This window comes from Gopherus evgoodei, chromosome 6, assembly GCF_007399415.2.
Source record: "Gopherus evgoodei ecotype Sinaloan lineage chromosome 6, rGopEvg1_v1.p, whole genome shotgun sequence".
In the NCBI taxonomy this organism is placed as follows: domain Eukaryota; kingdom Metazoa; phylum Chordata; order Testudines; family Testudinidae; genus Gopherus; species Gopherus evgoodei.
The window spans coordinates 3,972,032-3,986,789 of NC_044327.1; the positions used below are offsets into that span (position 1 = coordinate 3,972,032).

The 14,758-nt window shown below is 44.7% G+C and overlaps 1 long non-coding RNA gene across 1 annotated transcript; it reads left to right on the top strand.

Moving 5' to 3' along the window:
- Positions 1–484: 484 nt before the first annotated feature.
- Positions 485–11,455, top strand: LOC115653121. The gene is made up of 3 exons (XR_004000849.1): positions 485–526; positions 4,068–4,184; positions 11,042–11,455. It is a non-coding gene; the product is annotated as an uncharacterized LOC115653121 (long non-coding RNA).
- The last annotated feature ends 3,303 nt before the right edge of the window (positions 11,456–14,758 follow it).

The window sequence follows — 14,758 nt, forward strand, 5'->3', positions numbered from 1 at the left end:
AAAAGCTATTCAAACCCCACAGTCAGTTCAGATCAAAGCACATATGCACGTGCACACATAAGAGCCCAGATATAGATTTAAAATTATTCCTGCCTGCCCCACACAGAGTCACTGAGTGGATCCCCTTGATAGGGTGCTAATGATATATGGCTGCTGTGCTGGAAACACCACCTCTGTTCATATATACTAACCTTGAGAATGTCACCTCTTCCATGCTGGAACCTTTAATCCCTACAAACAGGTGAGTGAAGAAAGTCCCACAAACCTAAAACACACAGGGAGTGTTTATATTTATACACCACGATGGGTGTGTGTGACTGGGGTCTTAGTGAGGAGTCAGCTGTGGTCACTCAATTAGGGTGAACCGTAAAGAATGGGGCAGACAAGCCCCATAAAGCTGGTGGATATTCCGGTACTTAGGTTTACCAGGCCAGCATAAAACAGCTACTTTATTACCTTACAGGTTACTCAGAAGTCCAAACAACACAGTTCCCTTAAAGTGATCCAGCCTCAGGCCTCCATCCAGGTACCCACGTCAAATATGATGAAAATCTCTGTAAATCTTATCTCATCATATAAAAGAAAAGGTACTACCAATCCCAAAGTATTGGACACATTACCAGATCTTACCCTAATACATGCTTCATTAATGATCTGGAGGATGGCATGGACTGCACCCTCAGCTAGTTCACAGATGACACTAAGTTGGGAGGAGTGGTAGATATGCTGGAGGGTAGGGATAAGATACAGAGGGACCTAGACAAATTAGAGGATTGGGCCAAAAGAAACCTGATGAGGTTCAACAAGGACAAATGCAGAGTCCTGCACTTAGGACGGAAGAATCCCATGCACTGCTACAAACTAGGGACTGAGTGGCTAGGCAGCAGTTCTGCAGAAAAGGACCTAGGAGTTACAGTGGTCCAGAAGCTGGATATGAGTCAACAGTGTGCCCTTGTTGCCAAGAAGGCTAACGGCATTTTGTGCTGTATAAGGAGGGACATTGCCAGCAGATCGAGGGACGTGATCATTCCTCTCTAGTCGACATTGGTGAGGCCTCATCTGGAGTACTGTGTCCAGTTTTGGGCCCCACACTACAAGAAGGATGTGGAAAAATTGGAAAGAGTCCAGCAGAGGGCAACAAAAATGATTAGGGGGCTGGGGCACATGATTTATGAAGAGAGGCTGAGGGAAATGAGATTATTTAGTTTGCAGAAGAGAAGAATGGGGGGATTTGATAGCTGCTTTCAACTACCTGAAAGGGGGTTCCAAAGAGGATAGATCTAGGCTGTTCTCAGGGGTACAAGATGACAGAACAAGGAGTAATGGTCTCAAGTTACAGTGGGGGAGGTTTAGGTTAGATATTAGGAAAAACTTTTTGGAGGGTGGTGAAGTACTGGAATGGGTTACTTAGGGAGGTGGTGGAATCTCCTTCCTTAGAGGTTTTTAAGGTCAGACTTGACAAAGCCCTGGCTGGGGTGATTTAATTGGAGATTGGTCCTGTTTTGAGCAGGGAGTTGGACTAGATGACCTCCTGAGGTCCCTTCCAATCCTGATATTTTATTCTATTCTATTCTACAGCCAATTCCTATTAACTAAAATCTAAAGGTTTATTTATAAAAAGAAAGTTGAGAGTCAAAATTGGTTAAAGGAATCAATAACATACAGTAATGGTCACTGTCAACCAAGTGTTTCTTGATGAGCCACTTAATTCAAATAGTCCCTCCAAGATGTGCTGGTTGTGTTACCTTGTGGGAGTTACCACAGGAGCCAACATCTGAAATCCAAGTATAGAGCCAATACTTAACTTCAAATACAAACATGATACATGCATACAGATAGCATAATCATAACCAGCAAATCATAACCTTTTCATAAGCTCCTCACTCGACAACCTTTGTACAATATTTGCTGCAAATATATAATAGTCGTTGCAACAATGATCTGTATGGTCATATTTTAATCCAATAATGTCACAGTGTCTAATGGACAAACTGTGACAAGAGAGTACATGCCCCAAAGAGCTCACAGTCTAATCAAGGAAAGTTTCAAATCATACTACAAAGAGACTTTACAATGAAACCCTACATCACATGTGAATTATGTCCTGGCAAGGTTTTTTAAAAAAGAATATTTCTCCCTCTTAAAAGTATTTCCCCCACCTTTAAACAATTTAAAATTGTCACAAGTGTTTTTTAAAGCCACAGGGCTAATATTTTCCCTCCCTCAGCCTCCTTCCATGCCCCCATACCTCTGCCCTTCCTTCAGCCTCCTCCAGCACCCCCATATTCCCTGCCCCCTCAGCCTTGTCCGACACCCCCACATTCCCCTGACCAACTCTCAGCCTCCTTCTGTGTCCCCACATTTCCCTGCCCCTTCCTCAGCCTCCGCCCAGACCCCCACATTCCTCTGCTCCCCTCAGCCTCCTCCTGCATCCTCCAGAGGGAGTGCAGGAGGAGGCTGAGAGGGGCAGTGGAATGTGCCCCTCAATGTCCTCCTGTGACCCCACATTCGCCTGCCCCTGCCTCAGTCTCCTCCTGCGCCCCACATTCCGCTGCTCCTCCCTCTGCCCCCTCCCACACCCAACATTCCCCTGCCACTCCCTCAGCCTCCTCCTACACCCCAAATTCCCCTGCCCCTTTCAGTCTCCTTCTGCACCCCTATTCCCCTGCTCCTCCCTCAGCCCCCTCCCACACCCAACATTCCATTGCCCCCGCCTCCTCCCGTGTCCCCACATTCCCTTGCCACCTTCAGCCTCCTCCTCCACCCCCATTCCCCTGCCTCCTCCCACACTCCTCCATTCCATTGCCCCACTCAGCCTCCTCTCACACCCCCACATTGCCCTTCCCCTCCTTCACCTTCCTCCCACACTTCCACATTCCCCTGCCCCTCTCAGCCTCCTCCTGCACTCCCACATTCCTCTGCCCCCCTCAGTCTCCTGTGTCCCCACATTCCCCTGCCCCTCCATCAGCCTCCTTCTGTGCCCCCATACCACAGCCTCAGCATCCTCCTGCACCCCCATATTGCCCTGCTCCCCTCAGCCCCCTCCTGTGCCCCCACATTCCTCTGCCCCTCAACCTCCTCCTGACCCCCCATATTCCCCTGCACCTCACTCAGCCTCCTCCTACAACCCCACATTCTCCTGCCTGTACCTCAGCCTTCTCCTGTGCCTCCACATTCCCCGGCCCCCCTCAACCTCCTCCTGTACCCCCTTTCCCCTGCCCATCCCTCAATGTCCTCCTGTGACCCCACATTTGCCTGCCCCTCCCTCAGTCTCCTCCTGCACCCGCCATTCCCCACCCCCCTCAGCCTCCTCCTGCACCCCTACATTCCCTGGCCCCCCTCAGCCTCCTCCTGCACCCCATTCCCCTGCAACCCCCCAGCCTCCTCCCATACCCCCACAATCCCCTGCACTCCCTCAGCCTCCTCTTGTGCCCCCACATTCTCCTGCTCCCCCCTCAGCTTCCCAGCCCCCCATGCACCTTCCAGCCCTTTCCTATGCCCACACATTCCTCTGTGCCTCTTTATGCTTTCCTAGCATATTCCTCCTTTGCCTCATCCAGGTTCCGTATTCCCTGTCCCTTTTCAGCCGCTTCTCTCCTGAGTCCTTCTGCAGCCCCTCAGTGTCTTCCTACTCCTCTTATTCCCCTCTTGCCCCTCACATTAACATCCCAACCAAGTCTCCCCCTTTTACGTCTCACCCAGTGCACTTGCTCACCTCTCACACCTGGATGTAAGGATCTGTCCCTGTTTTCATGGTAACCGCCAAGGAGGAGATGTTTGTAGCACCCTCAACTGCTAACAAGAGTTGAGTGGCTGTAATCAACACCTGAGTTTTGTTATAACTCAAACCATGGTAAATTCAGAGCAAAATACTGTACACATTCATAATGAGACCCTAAAGCAACCGCCTGCACAGCCCTGAAAACACTCTCTTCTGTTTAAAGTAAAAATATGAATTTCCTCTCTCCGCTCATATAAGATGGAACATTCAGGCCAAGCTATGGCTGCTATAGGTTAAATAATTGTTAATTAAGACAGGTTTATAGCTGCCTTTTTATTTTTCATAGCATACCAGTGAATGTCAAATGCCAGAACAGACATAAAGCCTGGTTTATTGGTTATATCGCCATTCCACCAAACACTTGCAGCAAACAACCCCCTACTATTGCTGGATCTTGGGAGAGGTAAGTTATCACGGGATTTGAAAGTGCTAATTGTCTTAGATTTAGCACAGCTTCTCTAAACAGAGATATTTATGTACAACACAAGCATAGCTCATACAACGAGCATTTGTTTTGGTTCATATCGGATAAAGACTCAGAAGGACATTTGCATGTATATTATAAATATAACTTGCTTTGTATATTTTTCCTTCACATCAGAGCAATGGCAGTTACTATGCAGCAAATCTAAACAATACACTCTTTATGGTTGAACTTAACGTGTTAATCCTATTTCACTTGTGTGGGTTTTTCCCCCCATTGCCTGCTCACTGCTCTACTGGAGCTAATGTTGTTAAATATTACTGTATAAATTATCATTCCCACTCTGAAATAATGTGAATTTAAAGCACCAGTCAAGGCTGATTCCTCACTCTGGCACTTCGAGTGCAGAAGTTGGGGATGCGCATGGATTCTAAAATTTAATACTGGCCACTCCAGACTTGTATTAAACTCCCAAGGTTACAGCTATTCTCTGACCTTGGATTGGTAGATCCTGCCACCACCCAAGTGCAGAACCCCCTTGAGAGCCCAGGAAGGCGCACTTGGGAATTCCTTCCTGTGGGGTACCCTCAAGTGCCTACACACACACCCACACCCACACCCACACACCCCTCTCCAGGGAAGAGCTGAGAAAGAAAAAAAAAAGAAATCAGCTGTTTCCACCAGCTAATTAAAAACATGTCCACAAACCTCTTAAGACACAAAAATCCAATTCTGTTCTTAAAAAAGATAAATTTTATTAATTAAAAAAAAAAGAATACGTCTGGGAACTCAGGCTATTGTTAGATTTTAAAAGAGCAATTACAAGCATTAAGCACCCAGAATAGCTTTCTTGAGGTTCAGCTTAAAGGTTACAAGCAAAAGAAAAGCATCTGGGCTTAGCACAGAGGAATCCACAAGCCATAAATAAATAAAAGAAATAAATCTAATCACATCTTCCTAGACATTTCCTGATCTACTTACATGTCTGGGGTTTAAATGAGTAGTTTCTAGGTATGATACTGATGATTTTTTTATACCCAGCCCAACCTTCTTACCGCATAGCTCTCCCCTGTCCGCCTCTCTCTGGGAGAACAACAACAGACAGACAGAAGGGCAGTCTTCTTTCAATTTTAAAAAGTCCTAGCCTTCCCATTGGCTCTTTTGACCAGGTGCCCACTCACTTCCTTTTACCTATGCAGAGCTGTGAGACATTTTAACTCTTTACAGGTAGAGCAATCAGAGAACAGCTACTAAGAGAGATTTTATAGCTATCGGCTGGCTTGGTGTCCATAAAAGGGAGCTACCCCAGCCCTTTCGTTTATCACAGCACTCATGGAAGCTTAGTTTAACGTGAGAAAACATAAAGCATCAGCTTTAAGGAACTCACTTTTCCTCCTCTGTTCACTTTCATAAAATGATAACCCTGAATATTCTGCTTCATGCCATGCGGGTGAACTAACCCCATAATGATGCCGCTCTGTACTAGACATGGCACCTTCTTTATTAAGGTGAAAGACAGAGCACAAATTCTCTCAATTCCCCTTTCCTCTTGCAACTAGCTGCAAATAGACTGCGTGTAGAGAGAGGAGTTATAGCCGAGAAAGGAACCATCTGAATTTTGTGGACACAGAGCATGGGACTGAGACTGATACACTGACTATTAATGGAGCATTTAAAATCAACTCAGCTGTCTTTGGAAAATTAAAGATACACTCTCTTTGCAGGTAGAAATTGGTCTCAAACTTCGTCAGTTTGGAAGGTTTGGTTCAGGCCCATCTCTTGCTGAAAAGCCCCTTTACGATTCCTATCATTTATGAAGTGTGCTATGCATAGATGGTGCTTAAATACAGATGTATGGAGACACAGTCCCTACTCTAAAGAGTTTCCAATCTAACTTGCAAAATAAACGTCTCAGTTCCATTTTATAACACCACAATGGATGAGGTCCCAAGCTGGTATAATAATGGAGTAATGCCTAGTCACACCAGCTGAGGAACTAGCCCAACGTCATCCCATATTGACACAGTGCCATACAGCAAACATCACAAAGCAATGCCAGCAGTGATTACTTTAATTCTACACCTGGGTTACTTAACTTTTTAAGTAATACTTTGTTCAAAAGTTGTCAGACCAAATCAAGTGCTTATTATAACTGTCATGAAAAGTTGGGTAGGCAAAGCTACTTTGGGGAAGGTATGCCTAACAGAGCTCAATCATGGTTATAATATTGTTTTAAAATGTTGTGTGTCCACAAACCATGCTGCCAGATTTTAAGTGGATTTAACATAGTGTCAAACCAGTAGGACCAATGAGGCCGGTTATACTTAGAAGATGTCTAATGTCACAGTCAGCTACCACCCGACTAGAAATTGGTGTGCAATACTTCAGTTACTAGATTCTGGACAGGATTAGTTATTGAAAAGGAAAAACAAATTTCAACAGGAAACAGACTTTTCATTGTGCCCCTCATTGTATATTCACAGTGCTGCTCTTTCTGCTCAATAGCGCAGGCCAGTTTTGAACACTCTAAATTATCAAGAGCTGCATGGGTTTCCCAGAGTGCGCTTTGTCCAACAATACAGAAGACTTTTTTTGTTAACTAACTTGAACTCATTGTCCCTCCCATCCTTCCATCCCCACCATCATCATCCCTGCAGCCCAGCCCAGATCCTGTTACAGTGTTTGGGTTCATGAAGTACAAATTAGCATAATCAGATTAGCTGCAGGGGTTGTACATTTGAAAAGGAAAGAAAAGAAAAAGTGTTTCACAAAGAGAAGGCCTGAGGAAGGCAGAAGGGGGTGTTATTGCCGTTGTGTGGAGGCTCTGAAAACCTGCACCTGCATTGCCAGCAAGTCCTCTTCTGACCAAGGACTCTTAGATGGTATTAAAACTTGGAACTGGGGGAGGGGAGAAAGAAAGAAAGAAAGAATCAGCCCTGCATCCCATTAATTGATTTATCTGGACTGGGAATGTGCAGTGTGCTGACAATGGAAAATGTCGTTTGATTCCTACTCACTATGGAGAAGCGATCAGCCCAGTAATCTGGTCTATCGAGATAAGAGTTTTAGAGTCTCTGCAGGAGACTGATAAGAAATGTAGTAGGAACAAGGCCCATTGGCTGTTGTTATTTTGCTGGTTTTGTGGCTGGTTTGCATTTCTAAATCTGGGGGAATGCTCGGTTTTTATATTACATTTCCACCCTAACAGAGTTTTAATTGCCCATCTTTCATTTTTGCCATCATTTGGAAAACACAGTTTAAAAAAAGACAAAAGAGCAGAAAGATTCAGCTCCATGCAAGAGGTAGTTGGTGGGTATAAGAAATCAGTTCCATATCCTTCAAATTTGGTGCAAAGCTTTATGATGATGTTGGAAATGTAAGCTGTTTGTTTAGTCACCCAGGTTTGCTACATACAGCCATGATGTAAATTGATTGACATGATTCCCACAGCACCCTGCTTAATTCTCTCCTCTCTGACTTTGCTTGGAGGGGAATGCTCTCAGAACACTGAAATCACCGGCCAAGGTTTTAGTGATTTGGAGTGCCTACATTTGTGAGAGCCAAGCTGAAATGTAAATATATTACAGGGATTTGATCTTTACAAAGTGCTGAGCACTCACCTTCTGAAAATCAGATTGTCCTAGTGTCTCAGGGTCCTAGTGTCTCAGGGTAGGCACCTAAGATCACTGGTCACTTATGAAAAATCTCAGCCCTTGACTTCATCAAGACTTTAGCCTTAATAAGAATGTCAGAATTTGGTCCACAGTTATTGTACTGACTCCAACCTGATGCTTTCTAGAGAAGAGATGCCATCTTCAGTCCAGTTCTACATAAGGTAGCGTCATGAAGAGCAGGCTAAATAATACCAATCAAATTTATCTGAGGAATTTTATTTTTAAGGCATTTTTGACAAATATTTCTTCAGTTATTTGATTGTTGAGCAGGGCAATTAATTCACAAATATATTTTCCAAATGAAGGATTAGATGAATTTGGATTTTTCAGTTATGATAATTGATTAATATTTTGTTACATTGCTGGCCTGTCTCGACTGTGGGGGCCTAATTCAAAGACCCCTGAAGTCAATCGGAGGCTTTGGATCAGGTTCTCGGAGCTCAGTTATATACTTAGCTACGTAACTGATACATGGTGTCGCAATTCCATATCCTTTAAATGTAGAGGAGGGGCAGCTTCCATTTCAGCGTGTCAGTTCCGACGCAGAATGTGTCACCGTGTGTTCTCTCTGTCTCTCTTTCCCGGAGACTTTATATTCATTCTTTCTTTGTTCCTTTTCCTTAATCTGAAATAAAAATAAGATAGATTGAAAAAACAACATTAATGGCTAAGCTTACTAATTATGATTCTCACATTGACTTTGATCCAAGTTTCCAGGAGTGGAAAAAAGCAGGATGTTTTATCTGTTCTGATATTCAGCTCAGATTTCCTAATTAAAATTCCACGTCACTATTTGCCATCTAAAGTCACTGGTTTGTTGAAAGCTTTTCCAAAAGCTGGGGTTAGGGCACGAAGTTGCATGGTGCATCTCTGCAGAGTGGCATTTCCCCTTGAGACTAGCATTTCCCATGGCAAACATACCAACTGGGTTTCATTTTTCAACTGGATCCATTTAAAAGCGTAGGTGACTGAGCACTCATCTACTGGAGATCACTTAGGAATAACAAAACCATTCACGCAGGGACAGAGCCAGCTGCGGCGGGTAGAGAGAGAGACGGTGGGTTGGTCATTGGTAGTGGACTGGAGAGCGAACCTGCATTCACCGGGCAGCAGTAGTTCCTGTCCTGCGCAGCTGGGCCTGGATCCTGATCCCAGGCGTTGTGACATGGTGCACACGGTGACCTGGCACTGTGACCCATGTCACAACACACTCACCCCTTACTCCAATTTGGCCCATCTGAGCCTTCTTCATGATGGAAGGGCAGCCAGGACAAACCTGAATGGTGGCACCAGGCCACAATGCCCAGAGCTGGAAGCTGGGTCGAGTCCGGGGGACAGGAGCTGTCACTGCTGTGTGAGAGCAGGGTAGGCTCATTTTCCAGCCCTGTATAAAAACATGTGTCATACAGCCCCTTTTGTCAATTGCATAATATGCTTGAAAAGGCACCACACATAAACCTAATTTCTCGGGGTGAGGGGATCTTCCTGTGAACTCTGTCACTGCGTCATGGTGTAATTCAGGGGAAAGGGCTGAAACAGATGTCACCATGAGAGGTTCTGTGCAACACTCCATGATGGCCCATCTCTAGTCTCAGCCAAGTCAATGGAAAATTTGCCTTTTTGCCTCTAACTACCTCTTTTACCCTCCTGCTTAGCCATGCCGGCATTTTTATGGTCTGTTTCCTGCTTTGTTTTTATTTAGGGTTTGCATTTAGTTTGAGCCACTATTCTGGTGTTTTTAAATAGTTTCCATGCAGCTTGCAGGCATTTCATTCTTGTGATTGTTCATTTTAATTTCCATCTAACTAGCTTCCTCATTTTTGTGCAGTTCCTCATTTTGAAGTTTAATGTTACTGTGGCAGGTTTCTTTGGTATTTTCCCTCCCACAAGGATGTTAAATTTAATTACACTAAGGTTGCTATTACTGAGCAGTTCTGAGCTATGTTCACCTCTTGGACCAAACTCCACAAAACTTGAATCCGGGAGCCTGGAACTCCAAGAATCCTGCTTTAATCTACAACTGTGTGGTTCAAAATCCCTGTCATCAGACTAAAGCATGTAGCTGGGCTGTATATTCTTACTTGAAGGGTGGGATTTTCAGAACTGCTGAGCAGTGGCCTAACTCTGCTCCTACTGGATGGGAACAGAGGTCGGCCAACATCGAGCCATAACATATTGATACGTCAACAAAAGTATGAGTTATTTCTGTGGTTGAGAGAAATATAGTGATATGTACCTTGTATAAACCTAATATTTATTAGAGTTGATTCTTTGAACCATTTCCCCCTTTGATTCTTCCCTTAGCACCTGCTGCTTTAAAAGTACAATTACAGCAATGAAAACTGATGGATTTAGAGTCTGTTGCTTTATCTCTGGCTTTAAGATTTAAGGATGTGACTTTAAAGTGACCTCTGACCTGCAGGTCAGCAGTTAAGCTGTCCATTCTCCCCCATCCTTCCTCACTTAGCCTTCAAAGAACAAAAGTCAGTTGTGCATTGCTCACCCTTGTTTTCACTTGGTCATCTCAGGCAATTCCATTATGTCTAAAAAAATTCATAGGGAGCAATCTTAAATTCATATGAATGACTTATTAAAATCTTTCAAATAGTACTTCCCTGAAACATATCAGACTAGAATCAGTCTTTTCCTGGTCAGTGGTTTCTGGAGGTTCCTAGCAAGATAAATATTGTCCCTTTAAATATCATTCTAGGATACTTCTTGGTGTCCAGATGTAGAACCTACTCAGTACCAGGATCCATCACCATAGCCTAAAATCAGAGGCTGAAAATTGTGTTGCCATTGCTACACTGCTCTTTCTCACAATAACCTTTTCCAATCATGCCTTTCATATCCTTTTTTAAATCAAATCCGGCTGGATAAGAAATCCACTGATTTCCCCACCCCCACCACACACACACACTGCTCGGTTCATGTTCCTCTCATGATGTTCAGAGTCAGCATAGCTAACAGAGCTGTTGAGCACAGACCTTGTGCTAAGCATGGCAAGCAACATGTCACTAAATCTCCACTACCATGGAGACTGCTTCATGACGAGAGCAAGGACCTACATTCCATGTTTCAGCCAGTAAAGAGCATTTCTATTTGTTGTTGTTTACCTGCTTGCAGATCTATGACTAATTATTGCCCCTTGCATATTGACAGGTAACCTGACCTTCTCTGCTGGCCAGTGGCGTGATCCTGCAGTCACTGAAGTCAATAGCAAAACGCCCACTAACATCAGTACTACAGGGGTGTGCCCAAAATGAACTCTAGACCCTGTTCTAAAGTCAATAGGTGACTTTCTAATGCGTTCATTGAGCTTTGGCTCAGGCTGTAATCTAGTATGTCTCCTGTAGCAAAAGAAAATAGAACACTAGTCTACAGCAATTACCCCAAACCCTGCAGTCTCACTGTTGCAAGCTGTACTGTTTTGTACCATTGCACTAGAATCTTGTCAAAGGGATCCAATGATTATCAAAACGGGGACATTATCGGTCGTACAAGTCATTCACATTCTAAACGTGCTACACAAAGAACTGGGATGTTTATCAAACACAGAGGTGAAAAATAGAATCCTAGGGCCAAATCCAGAGGCCGTTACTGAAAGAACTGGACTACTGGGAACAATTCTGCCCTGGGAAGAGATGGCCCAGATAGCTTTCTTGTAAGAGAACAATAATGTCTAGAGGCCCTTCAGCTCTCGGGTGTCTCACTGTGCTCTCCATAGATGTAGTAAGAGACCATTCTTCCCCTGAAGAGCTTACTGCATTAATAGACCTGACAAAGGAAGTGTTACCCTACTTGTTTTACAGATAGGGAACTGAGGCCCAGAGAGGGAGTGATTTGCCCAGGGTCACCCAGGAAGTCTATGGCACAGGCAGGAATTGAACCACACCTCCTGAATCCCCGTCCAATGGCTTTATCACAAGACTAGCCTTCGCCTTAAACCATCCGTTAGGCATCACTAGGGCTGGAAGCCAACAGCTTGTCTTTATTAGATGGGCACTTTAACTATGCAAGCCACAGTGGCACTATAGTTCTTCTCGTAGCTAGCTCTTCTGACCTCTAACTGCTATGATTACTAGCGCTCTGTATTCAGAGATAGGGAGGTATTGAGACAATGGTGAGTAGCCAGAGCTAGGGAGTTAAACTGGATTGAGCACCTGTGACAAGGTAGTCTGCCTCCTTAAGGGTAAAAGTGCCTAATGATGAGCCATCAGCACACACTCCCATCATGTGGGGTGGCCCTTTATGATTTTGAAAGACCCCATATATATACACAAGACGTAGGCGATATTGATGGAGCTGAAGAGGTCCTGGGAGTGAGTGGTGCTCAGGAGGAAATCCTGTCACTGTGTCTTTAAGTGCCCAGAGCCAGAAGCCTGGCTGAAAGGGCTAGGCGAGGCTCTCTTCCCACCCAACCAATTGGGGGTGAGCTAGGGGAAGGGACTAGCATAAATGCTGCCTGCTCCCTCACCGCTGGGCAGACACCAGCCAAAGGCCGGCCTGCTGAACCCTCTCAGCCTGGGGAAAAAGGGCCAGTGGAGGGAAAAGCTGGCTAAGAACCTACAGTTGCCTAAAGTACAATCCAGCTCCAAAGATTGTAGGTGTCCCTAAACCTCCAATTGCTAGAAGCTAGGACTGGATAAAGGGATGAATCACTCAAAATTGCCCTGTTATGTTCATTCCCTCTAAAGCACCTGGCCTCAGCCACTGTCAGAAGACAGGGCAAGATGCAACATCACAGGGAGGGATAGCTCAGTGGTTTGAATATTGGCTTGTTAAACCCCCAGGTGGTGAGTTCAATTCTTGAGAGGGGATCTAGGGCAAAATCAGTACTTGATTCTGCTAGCAAAGGCAGGAGGCTGGACTCAATGATCTTCCAGCTATATGACATAGGTATATCTCCAGATATATTTTATATTGGTCTGGCCCAATATGACCTTTCTTATGTTCCTAAGGAGAACAACTGTGGCCTCTTGATTAAGGAGAGACAAAGGGATTGGTGAACTCACAATCTGGCTTCCAGGGGAGAGCTGGGAACTTCTGTGTTGAGGGAGTGACAATTTGAAACACATCCCCAGTTTTAGAAAGGGGATTGGGGAATCTCCTGAACCAGAGTGAGAGCTGACCCTGACTCTTATATGGACCTAGAGTGGGGTAACCTGGAGCAACTAACAAAGGGAGTTACACTTTGTAGGACCAATTAGTAAATCAGACCCCACAAAGAGGGGACATGTTTTGAACCAGCCTAAGACTGGACAATTGATTGAAAGAACCTGAAGGGTGTGGAGTTCAACACAACTGCAGGGCCAGAAAAAGCCATCAGGGAAGCATACAGGAAGGGTGTGCCCAATCACACCACCTTATCTACCAGTGTGCTGCACTCTATTGGTATTGATTTTCATATGTGTGCATTTCCTTTCATGGTGTATGTGTTAAGAATATTCTGGTCCCAATTTAGTAGCTGTGGTAACGGTTGGGGTGCAATTAAAAAACCCTTGGCAACAAGTCTCAGAACCCAGGTCAGATGACTCAGGCTTGTGGGGCTTAGGCTGTGGGACTATAAAGTTGCAATGTAGACATTTGGGCTTAGGCTGGAGACCAGGCTCTGAGATCCCTAAAAGCCCTAGGTATTTACGTACAGCACTGAGAATTTCTGTTTTGTGAAGACATCTAGCTGGACTACATCAGTCTCCATTTGTGCTGGGTAGAAGCAAACAATCCTATCTTTTCGCAAGAAGGAGAGCGTTGAGATGCCCCTTCCTTCTCTACTTTCCATCCAGTTATTGGTTGCTGCCAAGAGATGCTGCCTTAATTGGTCTTAACCACATATGCTTTTTACATGGCAGGCACATTTCCTTCCCTCCTCACCAAGAGTGGTTACTATCCTCTGTGCCGTGCCTTGCGCAGGTCACACACACTGTGTCACACAGCCCCACTGTACAGAAATTGTTGATTTCCAGTGGAAAGCTCTGCAGGGACCTTAAAACTATAGGTCATATTCTCCTGACACTGAGGCTACTTTAACACTGGTAATTTTAAGAGACATGAGATTCAGGTCCCCGATTTTCTTCCTCCAGAGCCCTTTGGCCCGATCACGCTTTTTTCAAGCAAATCTCCCATTGAAGTTAACAGACCCAAGTTCTCGGTGCCTCCATTCCTGTAATTGGAATGAGTCCCACTGCAGGCCTGAGTCCCGTGCCAGCCCCATCTCCCAGTGACAGGAGACTCTCCTCCCATCTTTTCACCACAGGGTTGCCACCACTGGCCTTCCTAGACCCCATCCAACAATCACTGGGGACTAGATTGTAAAACCGACCCTTTGGGAACAGGTATGGGCCAGAAACAAACTCTGGATTCTAAGTATCACTGAGCTTTGGGGATATTTGAAATTCAAACCTGGATCCCAATAAGAACATGGCAAGTGTGCCCAAGCTGAATATCCCAATATGTTGGGGGGGTTCAAAATCCACAACTGGGTCCCAGTTTTGTGGTTTCAGACCATCTCTACTTTTTAAAATGGAGCTGTTTTAAATCTTTTGAATTGTTAAATTTTGTGGTGGGGGGGAGTAACATTTTTGCAACACATTTTTTCTAATCTATAACTTTTTGATCAACCAAAGAGCTGGCCATAAGCTTTCAAATATTGACATTTTGATGACATGTTGACTTAAAAAAAAGTAAGAAAATTTTCCAAAAAAAATATAGGGGGATGGTTTGGTTTTTGTCCTTGTTTTTTTGGACCGTCTGCAACTTCTAATCATTGCTGGTAAACTGTTCTGAAGAATCAGAAGCAGCAGGTAGGTGTTTGTTGAACATGAAAATGATCCTGGCATTATAATCCATTCTGCTCTACTATTTGATATCCCCCGCCAG